This window comes from Hyla sarda, chromosome 11 (genome assembly GCF_029499605.1).
Source record: "Hyla sarda isolate aHylSar1 chromosome 11, aHylSar1.hap1, whole genome shotgun sequence".
NCBI lineage: Eukaryota > Metazoa > Chordata > Amphibia > Anura > Hylidae > Hyla > Hyla sarda.
The window spans coordinates 1,844,195-1,861,214 of NC_079199.1; the positions used below are offsets into that span (position 1 = coordinate 1,844,195).

The following is a 17,020-nucleotide window of genomic DNA, read 5'->3' on the forward strand; positions in this document are numbered from 1 at the left end:
CACGGTCACCTGGACAGTATCTCTACGGTATAATCCTATGGGAAGATCTGGCGGTGTTATTATGGTCACCGGCCCGAGTATAAAAGATGACAAGAAAGATCTCTGTCCATTCATATATCGGTACATTGTGATCAGATCCCTAAGACGTCTTCTCTACAGACTACACCCTGTTCCAAATTATTATGCAAATTCTATTTAAGTGTCACAAAGATGAAACATTTTGTTTTTCAATGTAACTCATGGATACATTGTGTCTCAGGCTCTTTTGATCACTGCCACTACGGGAACGGAAGTCCGTGACGTCAGGACTCCGCCCTTGTGTGACGTCACGCCCGTCCCCTCAATGCAAGTCTATGGCCGTCACGCCCCCTCCCATAGACTTGCATTGAGGGGACGGGCATGATGTCACACGGGGGCGGAGTCCTGATGTCACAGACTTCCATTCCCGTAGTCGCGACTCAGACCCTCCAGCGGCTCCGGTGAAAAAACAGGTGGGTGCCGCATGCAATAATGCGGGGGTCCCCAGCGGCGGGACCCCCGCGATCAGACATCTTATCCCTTATAATTTGGATAGAGGATAAGATGTCTAGGGTGGGAGTACCCCTTTAAGCAGACACCATTATCCACAATATGGGGAAGAAAAAGGATCTCTCTGCTGCCGAAAAGAGTGAAATAGTTCAATGCCTTGGATGAGGTATGAAAACATCAGATATTTCACGAAAACTTAAGCGTGATCATCGCACTATTAAGAGATTTGTGGCTGATTCAGAGCACAGACGGGTTTGTGCAGATAAAGGCACGGTGAGGAAGATTTCTGCCAGATCCATGCATCGGATCAAGAGAGCAGCTGCTAAAATACCATTACATAGTAGCAAACAGATATTTGAAGCTGCTGGTGCCTCTGGAGTCCATGGACATCAAGGTGTAGAGTCCTCCAGAGTCTTGTGCATAAACCTTCTATTTGGCCACCGCTAACCAATGCTCACAAGCAGAAATGTCTGCATTGGGCAGAAAAATACATGAAGATTCATTTTCAAACAGTCCCGTTCACTGATGAGTGCCGTGTAACCCTGATGGTCCAGATGGATGGAGTAGTGGATGGTTGGTGGACGGCCACCCTGTTCCAACAAGGCTGCCACGTCAGCAAGGCGGTGGTGGAGTCATGTTTCGGGGCGGAATCATGCGAAGAGAGCTGGTCGGCTCCTTTAGGGTCCCCGAAGGTGTAAAGATGAACTCTGCAAAGTATGTGGAGTTTCTGACTGACCACTTTCTTCACTGGTACAGAAGGAAGAACTATGATTTCTGTAATAAAATCTCTGCATCAATGGCTGCTATGGGGTTAAAAGGAGAGAAAGTCATGATGCGGCCTCCATCCTCCCCGACCTCAATCCTATTGAGAACCTTTGGAACATGCAAAAGATCTATGAGGGTGGGAGGGAGTTTACATCCAAACAGCAGCTCTTGGGGCTATTCTGACATCTTACAAACAAATTCAAGCAGAAACTGTCCAGAAACTATCAAGAAACTGTCCAATGGATACAAGACGTGTGAAGCTGCTATAAGGCTCCTATGTTACAACGTCACCTGCTAAAATGTTTAAAAAGTTAAAATGTTGTTAAAAGTTTGATGTAAAAAGTTTTTCATTTCAGTAAATGCTGCAAAACACAACAAATGACAATTTTCAGTTCTTTACAACCTATAAAGTGTTTGGAAACTTATTGTACGTAATAATTTGGATCAGCGCATTGTAAGTTTTATGTTTAAAAAGATCCGGTTATTATTAGGAGGTTTATTTAATAACATGAGAATTATTCTGTTATTTACATCAGTTATTTAGGTAAATGAGAAAAATATAATTTGCATAATAATTTGGAACAGGGTGTATATAACCCCAAGTGATGACCTGTATTATACTACAGAGCTGTACTCACTATTCTGCTGGTGAGGTCACTGTGTACATACATTACATTACTTATCCTGTACTGATCCTGAGTTATATCCTGTATTATACCCCAGAGCTGTACTCACTATTCTGCTGGTGAGGTCACTGTGTACATACATTACATTACTTATCCTGTACTGATCCTGAGTTATACTCCAGAGCTGTACTCACTATTCTGCTGGTGAGGTCACTGTGTACATACATTACATTACTTATCCTGTACTGATGCTGAGTTATATCCTGTATTATACTCCAGAGCTGTACTCACTATTCTGCTGGTGAGGTCACTGTGTACATACATTACATTACTTATCCTGTACTGATCCTGAGTTATATCCTGTATTATACTCCAGAGCTGTACTCACTATTCTGCTGGTGAGGTCACTGTTTACATACATTACATTACTTATCCTGTACTGATCCTGAGTTATATCCTGTATTATACCCCAGAGCTGTACTCACTATTCTGCTGGTGAGGTCACTGTGTACATACATTACATTACTTATCCTGTACTGATCCTGAGTTATATCCTGTATTATACTCCAGAGCTGTACTCACTATTCTGCTGGTGAGGTCACTGTGTACATACATTACATTACTTATCCTGTACTGATCCTGAGTTATATCCTGTATTATACCCCAGAGCTGTACTCACTATTCTGCTGGTGAGATCACTGTGTACATACATTACATTACTTATCCTGTACTGATCCTGAGTTATATCCTGTATTATACTCCAGAACTGTACTCACTATTCTGCTGGTGAGGTCACTGTGTACATACATTACATTACTTATCCTGTACTGATCCTGAGTTATATCCTGTATTATACTCCAGAGCTGTACTCACTATTCTGCTGGTGAGATCACTGTGTACATACATTACATTACTTATCCTGTACTGATCCTGAGTTATATCCAGTATTATACTCCAGAGCTGTACTCACTGTGTACATACATTACATTACTGATCCTGAGTTATATCCTGTATTAGGGTGCGTTCCCACAGGGCGTATACGCAGCGTATTTGATTTATGGCAGCAGCGGGAAATACGTTGCGTATTCCTTGCTCACTATACACACAAGACTTTCCGGCGGCAGCCCTATGTGTGCAGTGAGTTTTGGAGGCGGAGCAACACGTCACAGTCACGCCGGCACACGGCTCCGCTTCCAAAACTCACTACACACATAGGGCGGCCGCCGGAAAGTCCTGTGTGTATAGTGAGCAAGGAATACGCAGCGTATTTCCCGCTGCTGCCATAAATTTTGCACAGCGTCAAATACGCTGCGTATACGCCCTGTGGCAATGCACCCTTATACTCCAGAGCTGCACTCACTATTCTGCTCACAATATACTTTCACCTCTGATCGTCTCTGGTTCTGGAATATTCTGCAGCTTCTTAAAAGAGATTTGAACTATTTAATGACTTGATGTGATGAGAATATTCCATGTCATGTATTGGGGGGGGGGGTCGGCACTGTATACAGTGAGTGCGTGTAACCGATCCTGACCGCTCGCCTGCACAACTTGTAATTGGAAAAGCTTTTAATTCCAGGTTGGGTTTCGGTCGGTGACTATCGGCCTCTCGGCTCTTTGCTTTGCATCGTAATAATCTGGTAATTGTTTGGCCGGGCAGAGCTCCAGGTGTGAGGCGGTGATAGAATAATCCGACATCTCGCCGTTCGCTCGGACCCGGCCCTGACTCACAAAGCCGCTCAGGGGTCCGAGACGTGTCCTGAAAACGGAACCGACACAAATAAGTCAAAGGCCATAAAATTCTCTGTCACAATAAATCCGAGCTGAGATCCCGCAGATTGTGCGGCGCGGTACCACCGCAGAGGATTGAGTCACCGACAATGCTGACTGGCGCCGGCGCACGTGTTCATCTGTGCACGGAGGCGCCTGCAGTAAATACTTATTGTCATATCTGTGCCAGATGGCGAGATACCCGAGCAACGTGCGGCGTGCTGGAGGGGACCGGAGGAAGAGGCAGCTCCAAGTCACAGGCAACGGGCAGTCCTATGCAAATACAGCCTAAAGGACATGTCCACCAGCAAGTGGGTACTGCTACAATGTATCTAAACTAGTGCTACATTGTAACAGTGCAGAGCTATGAGTCTCCATGGTTACAGACTACACAGTTATACAACAAGGCAAACAATACACAATGAACTGCACCTTACTCTACGCCCCCGAGGGAGAGAGTATCATTTATTGTGCCATGTACAATGTATCAGTCTGGGGTCCAGGATGTTTAGCTCACAGAGCATTGTCTAGACTGGATACAATTGTATCACTTCTCAGCTGAGAGCAGGACTAGCTATATACAATGTATCAGTCTGGGGTCCAGGATGTTTAGCTCACAGAGCATTGTCTAGACTGGATACAATTGTATCACTTCTCAGCTGAGAGCAGGACTAGCTATATACAATGTATCAGTCTGGGGTCCAGGATGTTTAGCTCACAGAGCATAGACTGGATACAACCCCATTACTGAATACATCTTGACGCCTCTATCTGTCCTGGATACTTTTTCCTTAGTGATTTCTGATTTTTTTTGCCTCTGATGCACACAGTGTATTTTCTCGTTCTTTGTCATGATGTAGGGAATGATAAGTGAACCAGTTGCACAGTATATAAGAAAGTTGCCGAAGTTTTGTATTCGTTCCGGTCCTGGCTTGGGCTCCGTTGCGCCTTATTGCGGACGGAGGATGTGAGGTTGTCGCTCGGGGATCTGCGCGGTATAAACCTCAGAATCCTCTCTAATTCTCGGCTTTGATTGTTGAGGGCACAGGGGACACTGCGCTAAGTGGAATGGAGCAAGGTGGAGGAATCTGTGACCTGGAGGTCAAGCGCCGGTATCAGGAGAGCGCGGCGTTTAGCGATGATGGATGAGGCGGATGCGGAGAGTAATGGAGGGAGCCCACCTGGTGTTTAGGCTCGTACTGTGGCACTCAGAAGACGGGTCAGAGGTTTAATGGGGGGGAAACCAATTAACTAATTATTCCTTATGAACCTTGTTATTCCTCCTCCGCCGCATCAGCCCCACCGCGAGGAAAACACCAAACGCCATTAACACTGAATTTTTTTAAAAGCAAAATGAGGGCGAAGTGACAGAAACATCATCGGAGTCTTATTAGGAAAGTCGTCTATGTAGCGAGCGCCAAAGTGGAATCACCGCTGTGAAAACAGAATTAACGCCTAAGCAGGAGGTCTGGAACAGTCCGCAAACAAACAGAGGGGTCTGCGGAGGGTCTTGTCAGTCTGAACCGCGCAGCAGGTGTTTCGTTACATTGTATCATACATACAGAAGAGTTTTGTACATGTTAAGACTTTTCTATTGATGAAATGTATCTAGTGATGGGATTTCACACGAATAATATGTAACATAAAGGGTGTGAGCATCATCACCCCAAAAAGGTTTCATATAAGAACCTGATGAAGGGAGCGATCTGACCCGAAACGCGTTGTCCTATAATAAAGTTCTGCCCTCTATAAGACATGATGGGGCAGCACTGCCTTCGATCCACAGAACCAATGATCCGGTCTGATCCTCTTCTCCAATATGGACGGACATGAAATGGGAGGAGATCATGGATGGTGACCGAGGAAATAAGCTGGCCAAAAAAGAAAAAAAATGCCAGAAAGGTCAAGAGTGTCAGGAGGTTTGTGCTACTAAATACCTGGTTAGCAAATCACCTGTATATAACATAGAAGTAGTGCCATATATGTGATCACATAATATATTAGGTAGGTGCAGCAGATCACATAATATATTAGGTAGGTGCAGCAGATCACATAATATATTAGGTAGGTGCAGCAGATCACATAATATATTAGGTAGGTGCAGCAGATCACATAATATATTAGGTAGGTGCAGCAGATCACATAATATATTAGGTAGGTGCAGCAGATCACATAATATATTAGGTAGGTGCAGCAGATCACATAATATATTAGGTAGGTGCAGCAGATACTATCATGTGGTGGCACATGATGTCATCAGTATCTAGATGGTTACACATGATGTCATCAGTATCTAGATGATTACACATGATGTCATCAGTATCTAGATGGTTACACATGATGTCATCAGTATCTAGATGGTTACACATGATGTCATCAGTATCTAGATGGTTACACATGATGTCATCAGTATCTAGGGGGTTAAACATGATGTCATCAGTATCTAGGGGGTTACACATGATGTCATCAGTATCTAGGGGGTTAAACATGATGTCATCAGTATCTAGGGGGTTACACATGATGTCATCAGTATCTAGATGATTACACATGATGTCATCAGTATCTAGATGGTTACACATGATGTCATCAGTATCTAGGGGGTTACACATGATGTCGTCATCAGTTACTAGATGGTTACACATGATGTCATCAGTATCTAGATGATTACACATGTTGTCATCAGTATCTAGGGGGTTACACATGATGTCATCAGTATCTAGATGATTACACATGTTGTCATCAGTATCTAGATGGTTACACATGATGTCATCAGTATCTAGATGATTACACATGTTGTCATCAGTATCTAGGGGGTTACACATGATGTCATCAGTATCTAGATGGTTACACATGATGTCATCAGTATCTAGATGGTTACACATGATGTCATCAGTATCTAGATGGTTACACATGATGTCATCAGTATCTAGATGGTTACACATGATGTCATCAGTATCTAGGGGGTTACACATGATGTCATCAGTATCTAGATGGTTACACATGATGTCATCAGTATCTAGATGGTTACACATGATGTCATCAGTATCTAGATGGTTACACATGATGTCATCAGTATCTAGATGGTTACACATGATGTCATCAGTATCTAGGGGGTTACACATGATGTCATCAGTATCTAGGGGGTTACACATGATGTCATCAGTATCTAGATGATTACACATGATGTCATCAGTATCTAGATGGTTACACATGATGTCATCAGTATCTAGATGGTTACACATGATGTCATCAGTATCTAGATGATTACACATGATGTCATCAGTATCTAGATGGTTACACATGATGTCATCAGTATCTAGATGATTACACATGATGTCATCAGTATCTAGGGGGTTACACATGATGTCATCAGTATCTAGATGGTTACACATGATGTCATCAGTATCTAGGTGGTTACACATGATGTCATCAGTATCTAGATGGTTACACATGATGTCATCAGTATCTAGATGGTTACACATGATGTCATCAGTATCTAGATGGTTACACATGATGTCATCAGTATCTAGATGGTTACACATGATGTCATCAGTATCTAGATGGTTACACATGATGTCATCAGTATCTAGATGGTTACACATGATGTCATCAGTATCTAGATGGTTACACATGATGTCATCAGTATCTAGATGGTTACACATGATGTCATCAGTATCTAGGGGGTTACACATGATGTCATCAGTATCTAGGGGGTTACACATGATGTCATCAGTATCTAGATGATTACACATGATGTCATCAGTATCTAGATGGTTACACATGATGTCATCAGTATCTAGATGGTTACACATGATGTCATCAGTATCTAGATGATTACACATGATGTCATCAGTATCTAGATGGTTACACATGATGTCATCAGTATCTAGATGGTTACACATGATGTCATCAGTATCTAGGGGGTTACACATGATGTCATCAGTATCTAGGGGGTTACACATGATGTCATCAGTATCTAGATGGTTACACATGATGTCATCAGTATCTAGGTGGTTACACATGATGTCATCAGTATCTAGATGGTTACACATGATGTCATCAGTATCTAGATGGTTACACATGATGTCATCAGTATCTAGATGGTTACACATGATGTCATCAGTATCTAGATGGTTACACATGATGTCATCAGTATCTAGATGGTTACACATGATGTCATCAGTATCTAGATGGTTACACATGATGTCATCAGTATCTAGATGGTTACACATGATGTCATCAGTATCTAGATGGTTACACATGATGTCATCAGTATCTAGATGGTTACACATGATGTCATCAGTATCTAGGTGGTTACACATGATGTCATCAGTATCTAGATGGTTACACATGATGTCATCAGTATCTAGGGGGTTACACATGATGTCATCAGTATCTAGATGGTTACACATGATGTCATCAGTATCTAGATGGTTACACATGATGTCATCAGTATCTAGGTGGTTACACATGATGTCATCAGTATCTAGATGGTTACACATGATGTCATCAGTATCTAGATGGTTACACATGATGTCATCAGTATCTAGGTGGTTACACATGATGCCATCAGTATCTAGATGGTTACACATGATGCCATCAGTATCTAGATGGTTACACATGATGTCATCAGTATCTAGATGGTTACACATGATGTCATCAGTATCTAGATGGTTACACATGATGTCATCAGTATCTACATGGTTACACATGATGTCATCAGTATCTAGGGGGTTGCACATGATGTCATCACAGTATATTTTCATGTTGGGGGGGGGGGGGCTGAGATTTCTCTGTTTTCAGGTCTTGTTCTATTATTAGACACCGACACCAAATATAGCGGTGAGCGCAGCGAATATTGGAGACAAAAGCCGCGAGTGGGAGGAGGAGATTTAGATCCAGAGTTCTGCAACATTTTATCCCGACTCCGAATATAAAATGTTCTGTACAAATCAAAGTAACATCTGGATGTGTTTAGTGCCAGAGCCGGTGACAAATCACTGATACTGCTGATATTCCTGCCACAGGAGGTGGGGCACTACAACTCCCAGCATTCTACATAGACAGGAAATAAAAAGCTGGATATATAATTGGATGAAAATTATACAAGTTATAACATAATATCACATCATACCGTATACAACATCATATCTCATACATAATACCGTATACAACAACATCATATATCATACATCATACCGTATACAACATCATATATCATACCGTATACAACATCATATATCATACCATATACAACATCATATATCATACCATATACAACATCATATATCATACCGTATACAACATCATATATCATACATAATACCGTATACAACAACATCATATATCATACCGTATACAACATCATATATCATACCGTATACAACATCATATATCATACCATATACAACATCATATATCATACCGTATGCAACATCATATATCATACCGTATACAACATCATATATCATACCGTATACAACATCATATATCATACCGTATACAACATCATATATCATACATCATACATCATACCGTATACAACGTCATACATCATAGATAATACCGTATACAACATCATATATCATACCGTATAAAACATCATATATCATACCATATACAACATCATATATCATACCATATAAAACATCATATATCATACCGTATACAACATCATATATCATACCATATACAACATCATATATCATACCGTATACAACATCATATATCATACATCATACATCATACCGTATACAACGTCATACATCATAGATAATACCGTATACAACATCATATATCATACCGTATACAACATCATATATCATACCATATACAACATCATACCGTATACAACATCATATATCATACCGTATACATCATATATCATACATCATACCGTATACAACGTCATACATCATACCGTATACAACATCATATATCATACATAATACCGTATACAACATCATATATCATACCGTATACAACATCATATATCATACATAATACTGTATACAATATCATATATCATACATAAAACCATGCACAACATCATATATCATACCGTATATATCATCATATCATATACCGTATACAACATCACATATACAACATCATATATCATACATCATACCGTATACATCATATATCATACATAATACCGTATACAACATCATATATCATACCGTATACATCATATATCATACATAATACTGTATACAACATCCTACAAAATACCGTATACAACATCATATCATATAATACCGTATATAACATAGTATCATATCATACCCCGAGGACACAATGAGGCCTCAGATCTGTCAGTCATTGCCGGGATGTGGAGGTGAGAGCGGAGGAGGCTGAACGGGCGCAACATGGCGGATCCTCAAACTTTATAGAAAGAGATAATAAAAGGAAATGTCAAGAACGGAGCTGAGAGGAAATACCACAACTCAGTGCCCTGTCTGTGTGGGGATGAGGAGGATGATAAAGATGATGATAGTGATGATGATGATAGTGATGATGGTGATGATGATGGTGATGATAGTGATGATGATGATGATGATGATGATGATGATGATAGGGATGATGATGATAGTGATGATGATAATGATAATGGTGATGATAGTGATGATGATAGTGATGATGATGATAGTGATGATGATGATGATGATGATAGTGATGATGATGATGGTAATGATGATAGTGATGATGGTGATGATGATGATGATAGTGATGATGATCATAGTGATGATGATGATGATAGTGATGATTGTGATGATGATGATGGTGATGATGGTGATGATAGTCATGATGATGATGATGATAGTCATGATGATGATGAAAGTCATGATGATGATGGTGATGATGATGATGATGGTGATGATGATGATAGTGATGATGGTAATGATGATGGTGATGATGATGATAGTGATGATGGTGATGATGATGATGATGATGATAGTGATGATCGTGATGATGGTGGTGATGATGATGGTGATGATGATGGTGATGATAGTGATGATGATGGTGATGATGATGATAATGATGAAGGTGATGATGATAGTGATGATGATGGTGATGATAGTGATGATGATGGTAATGATGATGATGATGATAGTGATGATGGTGATGATAGTGATGATGGTGATGATAGTGATGATGATGATAGTGATGATGATGATAGTGATGATGATGATAGTGATGATGATGATAGTGATGATGATGATGGTGATGATGATGGTGATGATAGTGATGATGATGATAGTCATGATGATGATAGTCATGATGATGATAGTCATGATGATGATGATGATGATGGTGATGACGTTGATGATGATGGTGGTGATGATGATGATAGTGATGATGATGGTGATGATAGTGATGATGATGATGGTGATGATGGTGATGGTGATGATGGTGATGAAGGTGATGATGATAGTGATGATGATGATGATGGTAATGATGATGGTGATGATGATGGTGATGATGATGGTGATGATGATGGTGATGATGATGGTGATGATGATGGTGATGATGGTGATGGTGATGATGATGATGGTGATGATGGTGATTATGAAGATGATGATATATGGATGATGGAAATGTATGATGGATATGTATGATGGAAATGTATGATGGATATGTATCTATATATCATAATGTCGTCTGATGAGTTTGTCAGATACTTCAAATCACTTTAAGGCTTTGTTTACACATTGTCAACCAGGGTGCCTCCAGAAGTAGCAAAACTACAACTCCCAGCATGCCTGTACAGTTGTAGGGGGGTGGGGTTGATGCTCCTATTTGTCGCTCTCTGTGATTTTTTCCATAGCAGATATTAGCGCATAAACCTCAGCCTTGGTCAGTGAAGGGTTAACACGGTGGAGATAATGAACGTCTAAACGGTGACCAAAAACAATTAGGAATTTAATTTCTAAATGTTTCTCCTTTTCCTGGAAAATGGCAACCTCAGCCGTCACCCAGTCAGGGGATGAGTGGCGGCAACTAATGGAGGCCCCATTACCCTTGGCTGGAGCGGGCGGCCCACAAATCTTCTGCGCTCTGGCGGCCCCGGTAATGGCTGTGGTGTCAGGCGGTGGATGGAGGAGACTCTCACCAGAGGATACATCACCTGCCTGCGCTCACCGGCCGCCTGTCCTGCTGGAGACGACTCAGAGAGGGAAACCCCCTAAGAGCCGGAAATGAACCTCTCAGCCTCGGCAACGTCATCGCCGCCATGACACCCGCAGATCAGTGACCTGGAAACACAGAGGGAAACCGGACGCCCCCAGGACTGATGATCCGCTGCCATCTAAGGCTGACAACACATGGAGGTTTTCGTTAAAAAAACAACAGCAAAAAAACTCAGACTGCTCCCATAGACTTCTATAGGTGGAAAAGAACACCAGAAAAAAACGCCATGAATGTTAGTGTTTTTTTCTGACTTTTTTCCTCCACAATTCTTCAATAGAAATCCTTGAGTCACATGAGGAAAGGGATTATCCAAGATAAGTAGAAAAAAAAAAAACAGCACCACCTCTGTCCTCAGGTTGTGTGTGGTATTGCAGCTCAGTTTCATAAAGGGGCTACTCAACTGGTGTCAGAAAATTAGACAGATTTGTAAATTACTGCTAAATAAAAATCTTAACCCTTTCAGATGCTCCACAGGAAGTTGTGTAGTTCTTTCCAGTCTGACCACAGTGCTCTCTGCTGACACCTCTGTCCATGTCAGGAACTGTCCAGAGTAGGAGCAAATCCCCATAGCAAACCTCTCCTGCTCTGGACAGTTCCTGATATGGACAAAGGTGTCAGCAGAGAGCACTCGTTCTCTCTCTTTCTCTCTCTCTCTCGTTTTCTCTCTCTCTCTCTCTCTCTTTATCTCTCTCTCTCTCTCTCTCTCTCTCTCTCTCTCTCTATATATATTTTTTAAGGCGTTGGTGTCTATTTGATGGATTCTGGGCCTAATCTTTAGAATGTAATCTATTTCTGCTGACACAGCCCGGACATTGGCCAATGAGACCCATAAAGTATGGCCGCCCCCACCGCGCAGCGCCCGCAGGACACGCATGGAGGGGCACCTGGAATTAACATGTCAGGACTTGACTTATGGGGGGATTTCATGGGCTGACAATCTGATCCCCCGGCCATCAGCTGAACCCATCTCCCGATAACGCGGTTCTGTCCGGCGGCGTTGGCGCAGATATTGGGGGATAAATCCAGGTGAAGCCCCCAGAACTGCAGGAGCCGGGATGTAAATCTGAGCCGGGACGTTTCCTCCTGTTCTCTGGGGCCCCAGGGGCTCCTTAACCTGTCACTTCCAGGAAAGGCCTCACCGTGCGGCCCCTGATCTCTCGTGTTGTGATAAGAGGCGCTGGGGACCTTGGAGACATTTGTAAGAAAGAGGAGATCATCTCACAGCCGAGGACCTCCATGAAATACAAGACTACCGCAGGAATTCACAGGGCAGAGGGCAGGACCGGGGCCCTCTGATGCCTGAGGCCTGTCTGCCAGGAGAGTTCAGGCGGGGGCCACAGTGCCAAGATGTCTCTATCCTCAGTGCTGCCTGTACGTGTATTACAGGACACAGCACATATATACTCTAGTCACATCCAGAGCCGCATTCACAGCAATCTTAGGTGATCTCCGATACAGGGGAATCTGCAGGTTGTTACATCGATGGTTCACTTTGTGTCTTTCCCTGCCCTGTGGATGTTTACTCAATGACATAAATGATACAACTTTCTGTGTGGCATTAGTTTTGTTACATTGTGTTTGTCTATAATTGTGACTTACAGATCAATCAGATCACATGATATTAGTCATCAATACAAAAATCCAGCAAATTAAAGAGAGTTAATTTACTTTTTTTCCCTGCACTGTGGATGTTTACCAAATGCTTTCAATAAAAGACATAATTGACATAATTGTCTGTGTGTTATTCGTTTAGTTACATTGGCCCTGATTAACTAACGTCCAACCGACTTTTCCACGGTTTATACGCCTACATTTTTGTCGCACCATCCGTGCGACTAATTCTGCGCCCAAATTTTACACCGCACAACCTACACTTTTGAAAACACTCAGAGTGGTTTTTTTTAATTACAAAAAAATGGGCGCGGTTAATCAAAAAAAGGGTGTGTTCACGATCAAAAGCAGAACTTACTCAGAGTACTCCCAAAATCACTACTGAAAAAGCGCGAGTTTGGCTTACAGAATAACCGACAGCCAAGAGGATGTGCAAAAACTACCAAAAGCGAGTGATTTTGGCAAAGGCGCAGCTTAACGTGGTGGGAGTGCTTAAACCATTTTCTATTTTTTTCCCCCAATTCTTTTACAGTTCTACACATGGATTTTTAGAATATGCAATGCATTTTAGACTAGAAAACATGCCTTTAATTGTATATACAGTGGTCCCTCAACATACGAGGGTAATCCGCTCCAAATGGACCATCGTTTGTTGAAACCATTGTATGTTGAGGGATCCGTGCAATGTAAAGTATAGGACAGTGGTCTACAGCCTGCGGACCTCCAGATGTTGCAAAACTACAACACCCAGCATGCCCGGACAGCCAACGGCTGTCCGGGCATGCTAGGAGTTGTAGTCTTGCAACATCTGGAGGTCCGCAGGTTGAAGACCACTGGTATTGGAAGTTGTACTCACCTGTCCCCGCCGCTCGCACCGTCACCGCTCGTCACCGCTGCCCTGGATGTCGCCGTCCATCGCTGTCGCCGTGTCCTCGGGGTGTCCTCGACGCTCCGGCAAGGCCTCTGCTTCCCCGGCATCCTCGCTCTCCGTCGCCGCCATCACGTCGCTACGCACGCCGCTCATATTGGAGGACGGGACGGCGTGCGCAGCGACGTGATGACGACGGTGGAGAGCGCCGACGATACAGGGGATCCCGAAGAGGTCGCGCCGGAGCCCCAAGGGCAGGTAAGTGATCGTCAGCGGAGCACACGGGAGAACAAATAAATTACACTGTATTAGCGAAAAGTAAAGAAATGTAGGGAACACCAAAGGATTCATTTACTTTTCTCCCTGCACTGTAGATGTTTACTCAATGTTCTTGATAAAAGAGATGAATGTTGTAACTATCTGTGTGTTATATTTTAATTACATTGTGTTTGTTTATAATTGTGACTTAAAGAACAATCAGATCACATTATATCAGTGATCACTGTTCAGGAATTGCAAAGGATTCACTCACTTTTTCTCTCTGCATTTTGGATGTTTACTCAATGTTCTCTAAAAAACACATGAATGATCTGTTTGTTATTAGTTTAATTGCATTGTATTTGTCTATAATTATGACTTAGAGACTTCTGCGAAATTACTTAAGGTTCACTTACTTTCTCTCCCTGCCCTGTGGATGTCTGTGTGTTATTAGTTAAGTTACATTGTGTTTGTCTTTAATTGATCAATGCAGAAATCCAGGGAAGTCATAGGGGCTCACTTACTCTTTCTCCCTGCACTGTGGATGTTTACTCAATATTCTCGAGAAAACACATGAACGATACAACTGTCTGTGTGTTATTAGTTTAGTTACATTGTTTTTGTCTATAATTGTGACATACAGAACAATCAGACCCCATTTTATTAGTGATCACTGCGGCAATGCAGGAATTCCAAAGTGTTCACTTACTTTTTTTTCTCAGGGTATTGTATGGCCGAGTATTGACAGGCTTCACTATGATGGATGATGTATCATCAGATGTCTCACAGGGAGACAGCAAGGACCCGGCGGGGACCCTCACATATCTCCTCTGCTCTGGCACCGCTGATTGGCTGCGCCGGCGGCTGGAAGAAAGGCTGGAGATGAGTTCATGAATTCGTTCCATATGTTACTTTGACATCTGAAAAATGGGATTTTAAAAAGTCAGAAAATTTGCAAATATTTAACAAGGGTTTGACCCGAAATCTAATTCTGCTTGTAAAATAAACATTTTAGTAACCTGCGGGATCAGACGGCTACTCGGAACACCCCCGCACGATCCGTCATTCTGCGATTTACAGTGGGGAATAAAAGTATTTAGTCAGCCACCATTTGTGCAAGTTCTCCTACTTAAAAAGATGAGAGAGGCCTCTAATGGTTATCATAGGTTATAACCTCAACTATGAGAGACAAAATGAGAAAAAAATCCATAAAATCCCATTGTCTGATTATTAAAGAATTTATTTGCAAATTATGGTGGAAAATAAGTATTTGGTCACCTACAAACAAGCAAGATTTCAGCATAAAAGACACCTGTCTACAACATCAAACAGTCACACTCCAAACTCCACTATGGCCAAGACCAAAGAGCTGTCAAAGGACACCAGAAACAAAATTGTAGACCTGCACCAGGCTGGGAAGACTGAATCTGCAATAGGCAAGCAGCTTGGTGTGAAGAAATCAACTGTGGGAGCAATTATTAGAGAATGGAAGACATACAAGACCACTGATAATCTCCCTCCATCTGGGGCTCCACGCAAGATCTCACCACGTGGTATCAAAATGATCACAAGAACGGTGAGCAAAAATCCCAGAACCACACGGGGGACCTGAGTGAATGACCTGCAGAGAGCTGGGACCAAAGTAACAAAGACTATCATCAGTAACAGACTACACCGCCAGGGACTCAAATCATACAGTGCCAGATGTGTCCCCTGCTTAAACCAGTACATGTCCGGGCCCGTCTGAAGTTTGCTAGATAGCATTTGGGTGAACCAGAAGAGGATTGGGAGGATGTCATATGGTCAGATGAAACCAAAGTAGAACTTTTTGGTGAAAACTCAACTCATTGTGTTTGGAGGAGAAAGAATGCTGAGTTGCATCCAAAGAACACCATACTTACTGTGAAGCATGGGGGTGGAAACATCATGCTTTGGGGCTGTTTTTCTGCTAAGGGACCAAGACGACTGATCCGTGTAAAGAAAAGAATGAATGGGGCCATGTATCGTGAGATTTGAGTGAAAACCTCCTTCCATCAGCAAGAGCATAGAAGATGAAACGTAGCTGGGTCTTTCAGCATGACAATGATGAAGCATTTCAAGGTCCTGGAGTGGCCTAGCCAGTCTTCAGATCTCAACCCCATAGAAAACCTTTGCAGGGAGTTGAAAGTCCGTGTTGCCAAGCAACAGCCGCAAAACATCACTGCTCTAGAGGAGATCTGCATGGAGGAATGGGCCAAAATACCAGCAACAGTGTGTGAGAACCTTGTGAAGACAGAAAACATGTGACCTCTGTCATTACCAACAAAGGGGATATAACAAAGTATTGAGAGGAACTTTTCTTATTGATCAAATACTTATTTTCCACCATAATTTGTAAATAAATTCGTTAATAATCAGACAA

The 17,020-nt window shown here is 42.2% G+C and overlaps 1 long non-coding RNA gene across 1 annotated transcript; it reads right to left on the minus strand.

Annotated features, from left to right (window-relative positions):
- Positions 1 to 4,833: 4,833 nt before the first annotated feature.
- On the minus strand, positions 4,834 to 14,488 carry LOC130295194 (uncharacterized). The gene is made up of 3 exons (XR_008848727.1): positions 14,350 to 14,488; positions 9,978 to 10,076; positions 4,834 to 5,560 (listed from the first exon to the last, which is right to left on the minus strand). It is a non-coding gene; the product is annotated as an uncharacterized LOC130295194 (long non-coding RNA).
- Positions 14,489 to 17,020: the final 2,532 nt, after the last annotated feature.